At 34.1% G+C, this 16,397-nt stretch overlaps 1 long non-coding RNA gene across 1 annotated transcript in view; it reads left to right on the top strand.

Annotated features, from left to right (window-relative positions):
• The window catches only part of LOC132426166 (uncharacterized), a 188,336-nt gene that overhangs the window by 101,894 nt on the left and 70,045 nt on the right, over positions 1 to 16,397 (top strand). Inside the window, exon 4 of the long non-coding RNA XR_009519620.1 lies at positions 3,783 to 3,860. This is a non-coding gene — a long non-coding RNA (uncharacterized lncRNA). The remainder of the gene's footprint in view (positions 1 to 3,782; positions 3,861 to 16,397) is intronic.

Here is a 16,397-nt window from a genome sequence, read left to right as displayed (position 1 = left end):
GCCTGCCGATGCAGGGGACACGGGTTCGTGCCCCGGTCTGGGAGGATCCCGCATGCCGCGGAGCGGCTGGGCCCGTGGGCCATGGCCGCTGAGCCTGCGCGTCCGGAGCCTGTGCTCCGCAACGGGAGAGGCCGCAACAGTGAGAGGCCCGCGTACTGCAAAAAAAAAAAAAAAAAAAAAAATGTGGTGAATGAGCGAAACTTTATAATCTTTGGGATATTTAGAGGTTTTCTCATTAGATAAAACAAGCAATTAAGTTCACCTATAAGGGCATCCTAGGAAGGATAGATAAATTATTTTATTTTTTGTAGCTTTCACTGCACCGTCTAAATTTGATTTTGCCCATTTTACTTTCCAATTAAGTTCAGAAATGGCAAGAATGTGGTGTTGCTTATCAATGTCATTTCTTCATTTTTTAAAGTTAGCAATGAATTATTAAGCATCTACTATTTCTGCTCTCCTATGTTCAAAGCACTGAGTGCATAAAAGGAAATAAAACATAGCCCATTCTCTCAAGTATTTCAAGTAAGAAAAAAATCAGTTAGCTTCTCTGTTAATTGCATACTTTCTTTGCTGGAAAACTTGTTTTGTGCCTCTAGTCATTATTTGTCTGTGTTAAAGGTAGGACTCTAGAGTCTTCAGATATTTTTGTCATTGTTGTGATTGTGTATGGAGGAGTATTTTATGTATTGTTAGATAAAGGAAATGCGTAAACATAGATTCTGTCACGCCTAAAGCAGGACTAAATCATTGTAATTTAGTGGAACAGTTTATTCCCAGTGATGAAGTGGACATTCACACGTCCAGTCACGAAAGTTAGTTCACGTGTCTGGCGTACATAGTCACGTGCGTGCATCCTCTACAAGTAGTTGTATTTTGTGTGCTTTACTGTACAGTACTGTATAGAGTACAGTAGTGCAGTATCTTTATTTCAAGCCCAGGATGTCCAGAAGCAAGCGTAAAAGCAGCAGTGATGTAGCTGGTGCTGCTAAGAAGCGCCAGGAATTGGAGGCCCAGAGAAAGGATGAAAAGAGACAAGAAGAATAAGAAGTAACTGAAGAACCGAAGAGATTCACAACACAGGAAAAGGAAGGGGATTTTCTTTATTTGAGGCGGCGCTGTGAGTTTTTGAGGCACAGGACCTGAACGTACAACAGTACTCGAAGGTTGCAGCAGCTGTTCAGAATGCAATCCAGTGCTACCGTGTCATCTATGGTGAGAAAAAAAGAGCTACTACCCAGACATCACTGGATCATGTTTTCAAGAGGGTAGATAGAATTGAATCCAGCAAGGAACCAGAACCTGTGCCATCAGCGTCAGGCATGAGTGAAATTGCAGCTTGCCCTCCTCTCCTATTGCTGTCGATCCTTCAGCTCTGCCATCTCCCACCTCCTTTCCTTCCTCCAATCAGTAACTCTTCTTGCCTGTTCACTCGATGCCAGCCCCTGTATGCAGCTGTTGTACTGTACCACTGTACTTTTCAAGGTCCTGTACTGTAAGATTAAAAATGTTGTCCTCATTTTTCATGTTTGTTTTTTATGTATTATTTGTGTGAAAAGTATTATAAACCTATTACAGTACAGTACTACATAGCCGATTGTGTTAGCTGGGTACCTAGGCTAACTTTGTTGGACTTACGAAGAAATTAGACTTACGAACGCGCTCTTGGAAAGGAACTCGTTCCTATGTAGGGGACTTACTGTATATTGAAAGTGGTGAACTTCTATTATTTGCTTAAGCCATCTAAACTAGAGCATCACCAACAGCTTCAGATAATTTGGGGCAAAGTTTGACAGTACATGTTACTTTAAAAAAGTGGCACTTTGTGGGTTACCTAACGGTATGTTTCATTTGGTCTACATTTTGTGACAGCAGATATTCTTTTCCCTACTCTTCTCTACAAACAATTTAAAGTTGAGCTCCTGCCTGTATTTTACTGTTGGAAGCCCAGCACACTAAAGTATTGGATTGTTCACCTGTGGTCTTCTTTTTATGATATCTAATCTTGAGCTATTCTAAGATTTCCGCTTACTGTGTGTAGAAGGGCAAGTGGGGTTAAGCAAAGGAAAAGAAAAGTTAGCAAAATGAGAAAAAATGTTTCTGGATGACACTATAGCACTGAAGGGTCAGTTCTATTTACAAAAGGGGTTTAGTATTAGCTCACTGAACATTTACAATTCAGATGACAAGAAGATACTTTTAAGAGCTGATTTACTATTCTCAGGCCAGTGTTCATGCCAAGTGAGCTAAAGTAACTTCACCAGCTGAGCTAGTAAAAGGACTTAATATGCTCATCTAAGATCCCCACAAGAGTGGCTTTTTGGCTGCAACAACAGGGCCTGCAGCTGTCAGCTTTCTCCGCTGTCACCAGTAGATATCACTGCAGTCAGTTAGAATGACTACAGAGGATTTCAGACAGACACATGCATTTTTTCATTCTTGCATAGGCAGTTGCCCAAAGGTCACTAATCCATGACTGGAGAGAGGAAGTCTTGGCAGTGATCGACTCTTGCATTGACTGAACAGCCATAATCATCTGTCCAAATGTCTTAGTGAGATCAGAGATCAGACTGATCTCTCAACACAGTGAATTGAGTTTCCTTTTAAAATCCATATGGTATAGCTTAGTATATTTAAACAGGTTAACCCTAGTCCAATGGCAACTTTCCTGTAAGTTGAAAATGATCATTAGGAAAAGGGAGAATGGAAAGGAATACGTTAAATGTTTACACTGTAACTATTTCCTAAAATAATAACAGTAAACTTGGTGGTGAGTTTCTTCTTTTCAGTGTTCTTCAGTAGTGAAGAACATTTGGAAATAACTGTTTAATATAAATAATTGTATAATCACAATTTTGCAATTTAAAGATTTTGGCAGGTATACAGTCTATTCATTTTGGTTAATTATTTAATTTAAATTATATCTTAAAATGTTTCAATTTTTTTTAGATTTGTTTTAGATTCTGAGCTTTTAGAAGGCAGGGGTAGCAGTAGCAGAGAATAAGTTTTGTATACCTGAAGTTATCTAATTATTAGAATGTAGTCAGAAATACATAGAAAGCAAGGGAATATTTCAGAAAGTGATATGAAATTAATATTGTGATATTAATATTAAATTAATATTGTGATATTAATATTAAATTAATATTGTGATATAAAATTAATGAAATTCATGTCACACTTGTAGCCAACCCTTAATTCATTTCTTATCATAAGATGCTGTATAGTTACTGTCAAAGTAGTTAATTCTAGCACAATCTTTTTGAGAAAACGTTTTATCTATATGGGTATATAGATATGTTTATAACTACAGCACAGAAAGAAAACCACATCCAAAAAATTTATAAAGTAAGTAAAGTGTTACTTAGGTTGTGGAAAACATGATTTTACATTTATATCTGTATAATACAAAAGGAAATGGAGTCTTAGCACTAATTTTATAATTTGGTTCAAACAATTCTCTTACCTGGATCTGTGGAAATAATAATTTATGCAGAGTTCACACGTAACTAATTCTAGGGGAAAAAAAGACAAATTTAGCATTTGCCTTAATTATCCTCATATTTTATTTGAAAACTCATTAGCTTATGAACATGTATTTTAGGGTGTGTTTTGTATATGCTTTATATGTATATTTCAAATTTTAGCTGTCTTCACATCCCAAGTGGTCACAAGATGGTGCAGCAACTCCAACCATCAAGTTACACTTCACTGAATGAACATTCAAAACAAACAGTGAGGAAGGTCTTCTCACACCTCTCTCTCTTTTTTTTTTTTATCAGGAAGAAAGTCATTCCTCTTCCTGTTTCATCTCTCTGTACAAGACTCCAGCTGGAAAAGTGCTGAGGAGTAATATCCTGGTAAGGAAGAAAGAGGAGAAACAAATTTTGCTGGTTGAGGATAAGCAATGTCTGTCATACTCACTATACTTACCACAAGAAAGGACATTTTAAAATCCTTATATATAGAGAGGTGGAGTGAGAGAGCCACCCTATTTGACTTACATGTGGGCTGGTAATCCTGGAAACTAGAAATGCAGGAATGTCAGCTTTCAAATTTTGTAGTCAGTGAATAACTGGAAAATCACAAAGATAAGAAAGTAGTCTCCTTGATGTAGAAGATAATTGCATTTGAATACCCTTGGTGACAAACTATATCAGTTTGACACCTGTCTAGAAAATTTGTGTCATAATTTTGAATAACTGATATTTGTAGAGTAAATTTTTTATCAGTAATAAACAGAATTGATAGGGCTTGTTTTTCTATTGTATAATCTCTAGTTTTGTGCAGTTCTCAGGAAAAAATAATGAAGCTACAAAATATGAGTAGAATGGAACCTGGGTAACAAAATTTTTTAAAAGTCTAAGTCTGGGACTGATTTATGGCTGACTAGACAAAACGATTATACTAGAGGACAGGGAAAAAATACTGTCCACCCAGACACTTGTTTTCCACTTAAGATTAGGGAAAATAGAATTGGGGCTGGGATTTAATGTCATAAAAAATCCATGCTATTTCCTTTCTATTTTGAGATTTGCTATTTGACATACTGAAATAGAAAACTGAGAGAGCAAAGGACGGGACTTGTTTGAGGAAAAATTAGAAGTAAATCCTAGAGCTCTACAAAAGGACATGCTACTTGAAAGATTTGTATTGAACTCTTGCCAAATTCAAAGCTCTGTATAAATAAAAGTTCAGTGAATGGAATATTTTTAAAAAAACGGTTACCCTTCTGCTCTAATTTGTTTCTAGTAAATGCAAAAGCATTTTAGGAGAGTAAGATAAATATCACTCTCAAAAAGTAGGGCATGCTTTTATATGGAACTTAATCTTGAATATCGACATTGACTTCCCATAGTGTCCTGAATTTTTAAGGCAAGCATTTTTTCTCGCATAACTGTATATTTCAATATTAAGTTTGATTGTTTTGGGGAAGACTGCTGTCATCTAGCTGCTGATTTATTCACTGAATACGGTATTTGAAGAAGCACCTGGCAAAGCATAATGTGTAAATAGGCCCATAGCATATGCATTTGTGAGTGATGGAGATGATGAAGGCAGATTATAACCAATCCACTCTATTGTCCTTTTTTCCTTGGAAAATACTGTCTATACTAAATCACTGAAAAAGTCTTATTCATTATTATAAGTAAGATAATAATACATAATTCACAAATGTTAAGGTGATCTATTTAGATAGCATAGAATTTTAAGTTTATAAATAAAATCAGGTAATACATCTCACTAACTAATGAAGAATTTTAAAAGCACTTGATTATCTCAATAGAGTGTGGACATATACTGATTAATCTATGAAGATAGAAAGAAACAAAAAATAAACAAAATGTTCCAGGAAGTGGTTCCTATAAATCTTATATGGGAACAAGGAATCTATTGAGATGAATTTTACTACTTTTTATTCTCCATTTCAATTAAAAATCTTTTTCCAACACAATTTTTTTAACCAGGCTATTCTTTTTTTTTAACATCTTTATTGGAGTATAATTGCTTTACAATGGTGTGTTAGTTTCTGCTGTATAACAAAGTGAATCAGCTATACATATACCTATATCCCCATATCTCCTCCCTCTTGCGTCTCCCTCCCACCCTCCCTATCCCACCCCTCTAGGTGGTCACAAAGCACCGAGCTGATCTCCCTGTGCTATGTGGCTGCTTACTACTAGTTATCTGTTTTACTTTTGGTAGTGTATACCTGGCTATTCTTAAAAGCTTTGTCCTTTCGTTGTTTAAAATATATATTTATTGAGTACCGACTCTACGCTAGAATTTTTTTTAAGTACTGGAGATGCCCAGTTCATGCTTGTCTCTCCTGATGTCTCATCCAAAGAAACTGTATCCTTTTAGTGTCCTGACTTAGTCATTTCCTGTAGTTCTCAATACACTATCTCGCCGTAGTATGTGTTTCTTGTATATTCTCTGATACAGAAACTGGACTTGGGGCCCAAAGCAAGTATAGTTTCTAGAGAAGGCCTTTACCAAAACAGCAGTTCAACAGCTTTTTATTCAAACTATGTAGAATTTGCAAATTGTCTTCTCTTTTTATGAAACACCATCAAATATCTGCTCTTTCTATGCAAAATGCTTGTATTTGACTGCACATGAAACCTGTACACACACAGAATCAGATTTTCAGGAAAGTGCTTCCGCTCTTCAATTTTCTCCTTACCATTAGAATAGAATTAAACAGTCTTTGGGCTTTGTAGAACCTGGTGTAGTAGATGAAGCCTTAGGTGGACGGTAAGATCATTGGTTCTAGGCAATGCACTGCCTCTTATTATGACCTTAGAACATTACTTAATCTTTTTATGCCTCGATTTCCCTTTGGATGTCTTAGAGCTTACCTTGCTACCTCACTAGAGAAAACTATATATATATATATATATATATGTGTGTGTGTGTGTGTGTGTGTACATATATATATGTATATATATGACAGTCTTCTGTAAAATAAAGTCTAAAAACCAGTAAAATTTGTTCTAAATTTCTCTATTATAGATACAAAATCCAGTTAGATATTTTTTATTCTTTAAGAAGGTATTTTATTGCTTTAAAGTTGATCACTATACTTAATAAACTATACCATGAACATTTAATCTAAGCTAATATTTTAACTTAGTATTAGGATATCATCTCATAGAGCATAAAATATGAAGAGCCATTTCACACAAGATTTTGCTCTACATATTAGGCTTTAAACTTTTAATTTAATCATTCACATCAACTAGTAGAATATTGACCATTTTTACCCTCAACCCCATTACCCTTTTTGATCTCCCAGTTATTTTAAAAAATTATAATGAAGTATTGCTAACAACAGGGGCTATTTTGTTGAAGTTTGACAGGAAGAAATATAATTTACTCCATAAATCAAAGACATTTGGATTACTAGTAAGACCAAAGCAAACTTCTTTCCTTGAATTAAATATTCTTCTTTCAGAGTTAAAGATCATAAATTTGGAGCCTCATATGTGTTATGCACTTAGTAATAACAGAAATACAAATTTTGTGTCAATATCATGAATCATTACAAAATACGTTTAACACGTGTGCAGTTGAATTCATTCACAGTTCTACAAGAAAAGTGTTCTCAGAGATCACTTACTAACACTTTAAATAGTTTTGGTATAATACAAAGTGTGACATACAGCATGAAATAAGTGTTCAGCACTTAGTAATTGTTTTACGAAGCTTCTTTTTGTTTTTGCTTTTTGTTTTGTTTTCTTTTTAAGGGCATGAGAAAGTACAAAAACTTTACAACAGATTAGGTTCTTTGAGCTCAGTGTTTTTTGTTCCAGTCAAGATTCTTTTGGTTACAGAGACTGGAGACTCACTGAGCTCCTCCAAGAGGGGCAGAGTATTAGCAATGTCAGTGCTTCAGCGTTCAGAGGTCCTCCAGTCTTGGAAGACAGGAAATGAAGAACCAGCGTGTGAGCTGTAGATCTGGGAACATGTAATCAGGGGAGGCTGCTTTTTCCATCCCTCTCTCTTCCAGTTCTTCCTGCTTCTTCCTCTATATTTTCTGCTGTAATGAGGGAGTGGAAGGGACAGTCTTCTTTCTCCATGGAAATAGATTTCTTAGGTTACTGCACTTTCTACACATAACCTGAGTTTATATGATATTTCCATTTCAGTACCAATACCTAACTGGTTAAGACTTTTAGCTCCTGTAGCACGACTATAATTATTCTAGCCTGGATTAGCTCCCTAAATGTGACTTGTTTGTCTGGATTTTTTTTTTTTAATGCTTAAGGAAATTATACTTTTATTTCCTTTACTTTTCAGCATCACCTACTAACAGGTATGTTTCATGGAATTAATGTTTATAATACCCATTTATTTGAATAAAATATTTTAACCATTTTTTAAATTGAAGTATAGTTAATTTACAATGTTGTGTTAGTTTCAGGTGTACATCTATATATTTTTCAGATTCTTTTCCATTATAGGTTATTATAAGATATTTAATATAGTTCCCTGTGCTATACAGTAGGTCCTTGTTGGTTATCTATTTTATATATGGTAGTTAATCCCAAACTCCTAATTTATCTCTTCCTGCTGTCCCCTTTGGTAACCATAAGTTTGTTCTCTACATCTGTGAGTCTGTTTCTGTTTTGTAAATAAATTCATTTGTGTCATATTTTAGATTCCACGTATAAGTGATATATGGTATTTGCCTTTCTCTTTCTGACTTACTTCACTTAGTATGATAATCTCTAGGTCCGTCCATGTTGCTGTAAATGGCATTATTTCATTCTTTTTTATGGCTGAGTAATATTCCATTGTATATATATACCACATCTTTATCCATTCATCTGTCGATGGACACTTAGTTTGCTTCCATGTCTTGGTTATTGTAAATAGTGCTGCTATGAACATTGGGGTGCATGTATCTTTTCAAATTAGAGTTTTCTCCACATTATGCCCAGGATTAGGATTGCTTGATCATACAGTTATTTTATTTTAATTTTTTGGAGGAACTTCCATACTGTTTTCCTTGGTTGCTGCTCAATTCACATTCCCATCAACAGTGCACAAGGGTCCCTTATTCTCTATATCCTTGCCAACATGTGTTATTTCTAATCTTTTTGATATTAGCCGTTGTAGCAGGGATGAGGTAATATCTCATTGTGGTTTTGATTTATATTTCCCTAATGATTAATAATGTAGAGCATCTTTTTCTGTTCTTTGGGAAAATGTCTATTCAGGTCTTCTGCCCATTTTTAAATTGGATTTTTTATTTTTTGCTATTGAGTTTTATGAGTTTTCTTAATATACTTTGAATATTAGTTTCTTATTAGATATAAGTTTTGAAAATATTTTCTCCCATTCAGTAAGTTGCCTTTTTATTTTGTTGATGGATTCCTTTGTTGTGCAGAAGCTTTTTTGTTTGACATAGTTCCATTTGTTTATTTTTTCTTTTGTTGCTTTTGTTTTTGGTGTCAGATTTAAAAAGTTATCACCAAGACCTATGTCAAGGAGCCTACTGCCTATATTTTCTTCTAGGAGTTTCATGGTTTCAGGTCTTATGTTCAAGTCTTTAATACATTTTGAGTTAATTTTTGTCTATGGTATAAGGTACTGGTACAATTTTATTCTTTTGCCTGTGGCTGTCCAGTTTTCCCAACACCATTTATTGCAGAGGCTGTCTTTTCCCAATTGTATATTTTTGGCTTCTTTGTTGTAGCATACAATATTAATTACTGTAGCTTTGTAATATAGCTTGAAATCAAGGAACATGAAGTTACCAGCTTTGTTCTTTCTAAAGATTGCTTGGCTATTTGGGGTCTTTTGTGATTCCATACAAATTTTAGGATTGTTTGTTCTATTTCTGTGAAAAATGCTTTTGGGATTTTGATTGGGGCTGTACTGATTCTATAGATTGTTTTGGGTAGAATAGACTTGTAACAATATTAATTCTTCCAACCATAAGCATGAAATATCTTTACATTTATTTGTATCTTTAATTTCTTTCATTAATGTCTTGTAGTTGTCAATAGGCCTTTCACCTCTGTGGTTAAATTTATTCCTAAATTTTTTTTTGATGCAAATGTAAATGAGATTGTTTTCTTAATTTCTCTTTCTGATAGTTCATTGTTAGTGAAGAAATGCAACAGATTTTTGTTGCATTCCACCTTGCTGAATTCATTTATTAGTTCTAACAGTTTTTTGATGGAGTCTTTAGGGTTTTTTATATATGATATCATGATATCATGTTATCTCTAAATAGTGACAGTTTTTCTTCTTCCTTTCCATTATGGATGCCTTTTATTTCATTTTCTTGCATAATTGTTCTGGCTAGTACTTCCAATACTATGTTGCATAACAGTGGCAGTAAGTGGACATCCTTTCTCTTATTCCTGATCTTAGAGGAAAAGCTTTCAGCTTTTCATTGTTGAGTGTTATGTTAGCTGTGGGCTTGTCATAAACGACCTTTAGTATGTTGAGGTACGTTCCCTCTATACCGACTTTATTGAGCATTTTTATCATAAATGGAGGTTGAATTTTGTCAAATGCTTTTTTCTACATCTATTGAGATGATCATAGTATTTTTATCCTTCATTTTGTTAATGTGGTGTATCACATTGACTGATTTTCAGATGTTGAACCATCCTTGTGTCCCTGGAATAAATCCCAATAGATCATAGTATATGACCTTTTCAGTGTATTATTGAATCTGACTTGCTAATATTTTGTTGAGGTTATTCGTATCTATGTTCAATATGAATATCAGACTGTAATTTTCTTTTATTGTGGCATCCTCATTTGGTTTTGATATCAGGTTAATTCTGGTCTCTTTAAATGTGTTTGGAAAAGTTCCTCCCTCTACTTTTTTTTTTTGGAAGAGTTTGAGAAGAATTGGTATTAATTCTTTTTCAAATGTTTGGTAAAATTCACCAGTGAAGCTATCTGGTCCTGGACTTTTGTTTGTTGAGAGGTTTTGGATTACTGATTCAATCTCCTTCTTAGTAATCTATCTGTTCAGATTTTCTACTTAGTCATGATTCAGTCTTTGTAGGTTGTATGTTTCTAAGAATTTATCCATTTCTTCCAGGTCATGCAATTTGTTGGTGTATAATTGTTCATGTCTCTTATGGTCCTTTGTATTTCTGTGGTATCAGTTGTAATATCTTTTCTTTCATTTGATTTCATTTATTTAAGTCCTGTTTCTTTTTTTCTTGGTTAGTCTAGCTAAAGGTTAGTGAATTTTATCTTCTCCAAGAACTAGCTCTTAGTTTCATTAATCTTCTCTATTGTCTTTTCAGTTTCCATTTCATTTATTTCTGCTCTAATCTTTGTTATTTCCTTTCTTCCAATAACTTTGGGCTTTGTTTATTCTTCTTTTTCGCTCTTTGAGGTGTAAAGTTAAGTTGTTTGAGACTTTTCTGGTTTCTTGAGGTATAGGTACCTATTGCTAACAGTTCCCCTCTTAGAACTACTTTTGTTGCATCCTATAAATTCTGGTGTGTTACATTTTCATTTATCTCTAGGTATTTTTTTAACTTCATTTTTGATCCCTTCTTTGATCCATTAGTTGTTCAGTTGCATGTTGTTTAATCAGCATATATTTTTGAATTTTCTGAAATTTCTTCATGTAATTAGTTTCAGTCACCTACAAAGGAATTCATACCCCTGTATGGTCCCTGATTTTTGTGACTGCTGCTGGGGACACTTCTACATCACCTGGCTCTGGTGGAAAGTGGGGCTTATGCTTGTGGGTCCCACAGGACTATTATTAATGGAGAAAGAGCTCTTAAACAGCTCCCACCCTTAGCACACAGAAGGATGCAACAGACACAGGAGCTTGGCCTTTCTGTGAAGGAGACCTGTTAGCTAATCATCATGACTGTGACCTGAGGGGCAGATTGCTAATTAAGCATGCATCTAAGGGCTGACTTCCCAGACACCTTGGAGGGCAGGTGTTATTTTCCCACTCATATCTGCCACACTCCAGAGAGCCAGTGTCTCCTGGAGGAGAGATTTAAATGGTCTGGTGGCTGTTTTGGAGGGTTGACACCCAAAAGACACCCCTTTGTTACCTGGCTCTGGTGGCCAGGAGGCCTTGCATTCCTGGGTACCATGGGACTATGCCAATTGGAGAGACAGTTCCTGGCAGGCTACCCCCTTTAGGGCACTGCACAGGCAGCAGACTGAGGCACAGCCCCAGTCTTTCTGTGAAGGAGGCCTCTTTGCTTGTCCTGGAGTGTCAGCCTGAGGGGCAGGCTTCAGGTTTGGCACACATTTGGTGGCCTATGGAGTTCCTCTTAAGGATCGTATGTCATGGACACCATCTTGGTGCTTCCCTTCTGCCTTGCTTGGCTCACTGGTATCTCCCAGAAAGGAGCTTATACACTTGCCTGGAGCCCTGATTTTTGTGATTGCCATTCAGGGAACACCTCACGATCACCTGGCTCTGGTGGCCAGTAGGGCTTACTCTTGCAGCCCCTCAGGACTACATACTTCCTGAGGTCTGGCTTCCAGTCATCCTGAATCTGGGTGCTGAGATTCTCCCCTTTGGGACAGTAGCAGGTCTTGGCACATCCTCAGCTACTGGGAGATAAAAATATAATCTGCTTGGATAGGTTTGCGAGCTGACCAAGAGCTGAGGCAAGGCTGAAGGAAAAGGTTCATCTGCTACCTGAGGCCATTCCTTTAAGACTGAGAGAGGTGGTTCTTCCATCTACTATGTAGAAACCATCACAGAAAGTCAAGCAAAATGAAAAACAGAGAAATATGTTCCAAATGAAAGAACAAGATAAAGCCTCAGGAAAAAAACCTTAATGAAATGGAGATAAGTAATTTACCTGATGAAGAGTTCAAAGTAATGATCAGAAAATGCTTACTGAACTGGGGAGAAGAATGAGTGAACACTGTGAATTTTTTAATTGCAGCTGACATTACTGTAACTCAAAAAATAACAGAAAGTTATCACAATAATGGCTATTGCATTTTGAGCACTAATTATGTGCCAGACATTGTTCTAAATACCTTGTACGTAATTCACTTAATCCTCACAATAACCATATAACATAGGTGTTATAATTATTTCCATTTTTACAAGTGAAGACCCTAAAGCACTAAGTTGAGCATTATACTAGAATTAATGAGCTTAAAAGCATTTGAACTCAATTTTGAACGTAGCTATTCTGATTCTAAAGATCTGCTTTGAACTGCAAAGAACTACATCATAAAAAGTGGCTTGAGCCCCATAATAAGTTTTTGGTAAGTATTATTGTTATCTCCATATCTCCATTTCCAAGTGAAGAGTGACTATTCAGATGAGGAAACTGAGGCTCTAAGAGTTTCAGGGGCTTCCCTAAATCCACACAGCCAGTTGTTTCAAATAGAGAATGTGAATTCAAACAGAGTTTGGCTCTGTATCATGGACTTTAAAAATAGCACCTTTAGTTATTATGCAAAATAAAAAAGCAATCAATTCTGAAGCATTTGTTTACAGAGACTTAGCTATAGATGGAACTGTCTTTTGTCGCCCAGATCTTTAACAGAAAAATTTGATAAAAATATCAGGTATTTATAGTCAGAGCAAACTAGGTCAAACTTTCATTTTATTCATTGTATGACTACAGCCAAATTACTTAACCATTCTGATCCAAGTACTGATTCATAGATTATTATTACCTGAACAGATTCCAGGCACAGTGCCAGGCATGTTGCATTTCATTGTCTTGGTAGATTGTGTTTTGTCTGTAACACCCAAGGACCACCCTTTACCTATTTTGTAATTTTGCTTAGGTTTTGTTCAGTTATATTTTCAGAGTGTGTTGATGATTCATTACTAATGTATTATTTAAATGTAAATTAAGCACAACAATGTGAATATACTTAACATTACTGAACCGTATATTTAAAAGTGGCTAAGATGGTAAATTCTGCTATATATATGTAACATAATTAAAAATAGAAAAAGAAAATGTGTAAATTAAAATTTATTATATGTCTAAATAACTCAAGTCTGCACAGATACAGTCTTGACTATACTCACATTGTACTACTTACAATACTCACATTAATTATGATTGTGTATATGTGTTCCACAATATTTAATTTAGTGAATAATAACAGATGAAATCTATAAGTAAACAAATAACTTAATTTTTATCATTATTAAGAAAATTGATGTCATTTATATCGATTAACATTTCCTGCAACAGCATAGTTTTCACTGAGTATGGAATGACCATAGAATTTGGACAATTTTGAAAGTGAGTGGGAGTACAGAAAACAGTCAGACCAAGGATACTATTATAAACTGTAACTATCCTGGGAAAACCTGAACCTAGAGTCACCCTCTGTGTGCAAATAATGAAATAGAAGTCCACATTGTTTAAGTGCTAGGTCAAAGGAAGTAAAAAATGAATAAAATTAGCACTTATTTTCTTCAAATTTATAACTAATTAAATTTTATTACATCTGTTCTCTTCCAAAGCAATCATTCTTGATATGAAACTTGTAAATTGTGAATTAGTTTCCATATTAAAACTTTGCCATTTAGACATACAGGTAAATAAGTTAAAAATATTAATAACTATAACATGGAAATTATAAAAGTACTTTGTACATCTATTGTGTTATCAGAAGTATTACAAGCTACATTTTTTCAAAGAACTAAAAATCATGATGAAAATAATCTTTTACTTCTAATTAGAAATTATACAACAGACTTCTTTGCTCTGTTGGATTTGCCTTTTACAACTATAACATGTTATACAATTAAGAATTATTAAAAAGTATATCAAATGAAACTCTTAAATATTTTTCAGCCAAACCAAAATTCATTTTGCATTATAAGATTTAATGGTTGTATAAATTTGTTACAAACAATTGATATAGCAGAGCAGTGTAGTGATTTTTCGGTAGGCTGTATATAATTTACTTTTAGTCGAAATACCAGGACATTCTAATGAAGTTTTTAATTTAAAAATGATATAACATAATATATCTAAAGAAATGTCTCATCAGAATTAGTAAAGGATTATTGAGGCACATAATTCTGAAGAGAAATAGCTAATATTTGACTGTCACTTAGTCATTGCTATAAAGACTGTATAGCTCAAAGTCAGTCAAGTAATTAATATAGACAAAATTAATAACATACTAGATTTACGCTAATGTTTTATATTAGTATAACAATTTAACTTTTCAAGATTGACATATTGACATTCCAACACATTTTAAACATTACATACATAGGGTATTTTAGGAAATACAAATTTTAATAGATGTTAAACTATTTAATAGTTAAAAAGTAAAAATAAGTACTATTTTTTTGGTTTAAAAAACAGTATTAAATGTACTTACATTTCTTAATGATGGTAACAGCCAGTATTTTACCATCACACTGATATCATTAATCAATTAGTGTACGAGCCACTAGTTTATTTTAATATATAATCACAAAGTCTTGATATGGATAATTGAAAGGTACCATAATAACATTCAGGGCATTTTAAAATTGTTCCTTTGATTTAAACTATACCTACATGTAATAGTCCATAAATCAGAAGAAAAATCATTTAGTTACTATAATTACCAATTTTTCATAAACAGATAAATTTTCATAGGTATGGTTTTAGGATCTAGGCTTCAGTCATATTCTGAATTATAATCTATAGACAAAACCTTCTATGAAGAAAACGTCTATAAATAGTAAGATTTTAGGGGGTGAAAAAATATGAGTAAATATTTTGGAAGGGGAGTCATGAAGACCTGATTACAATGAAGAAAGAAAGTGTGCCATTAAAATATATGGAATAAAAGAATTTCTCGTAGCGGAAAATGTAAGTGTAAATGAGGTGAGAATAAACACTGTTTTCTAAAGAAACAGGAAGGCCAGACAGAGGATATTCACTGTCCACGAGTCAGAAGGAATGGGTTGTCTTGTGACCTTGACTAATCATTTCAAGTCACTGAGCTTCTGTTTCCTTAACTGCACAATAGAGACATAAATCTGCCTTAACTACTTCAGGGTTGTTAGGTGGTAATGTTTGTCAAAGCATACTGGAAATTGTAAAGGGCTACAAAAATGTAAGTTATTGTTTTAGAACTATTTTATTATATGAGATAACTCAAATAGTTTGGACTCCTGTGCCTAGTAGATGTTGCGCTAACTGGAAATGCTTACTTGGTGAGGTGGATAGGAGTTAAAATGACTTAATTTATCACATAGTTTAAAAGACATTTTTACCATGTAATCATTTCTACTCCTCTTGAATTTCTTTTCTGACTCTCAGCTTATCAATAAAAGGGAGTAATAAAACCTAATAAGTTTTTGGTAAAAATCAGTTGTGATAATACATACAAAGTACTCAGCAGAGTGCCTAAGATATGTTCATTACCAAATGATACATTTAATAGCTATAACTGTCCATTTATGATAATTATGATCATGAGATATACCAAAATATAATATCTAATCTCATATAAATTCATATGTAAAGTTCTTAATCACTGATGGAGAACGTATAATTATACAATAAAGCAGTCATAGGTAACAAAATAAACACTCAAACTATATTTGGAAGTCAGTAATTTTATTAAATAATGAAAGTTTTGGAATAGTAGAGGCACTGAACTCATAACACTCACATTTTTAAGAACGTTTTAAGAATGTTTTGATTAACCAAAATAATTAAATACACACACCATTGGCTTTTAATTAAAAATGACAATCATGTTATTTCATAGACCTCTTGAATCGTAACAAGCATGGTGGTTTTATTCATCCAATAATATTTTCTGAAATAAAATATTTTAACAGAAGCATAGTATGTGTTTCTGCAAAGTGTACAAAAATGAGGGATAATGTAATTTGACGAATGTCTATCTAGCAGCTTGTCTGTGGATATAGTGGTGAAACA

This window comes from Delphinus delphis, chromosome 5 (assembly GCF_949987515.2).
Source record: "Delphinus delphis chromosome 5, mDelDel1.2, whole genome shotgun sequence".
NCBI classification, from domain to species: domain Eukaryota; kingdom Metazoa; phylum Chordata; class Mammalia; order Artiodactyla; family Delphinidae; genus Delphinus; species Delphinus delphis.
The sequence above is the reverse complement of the archived record's forward strand: the minus strand, read 5'-3'. Positions and strand labels throughout refer to the sequence as shown.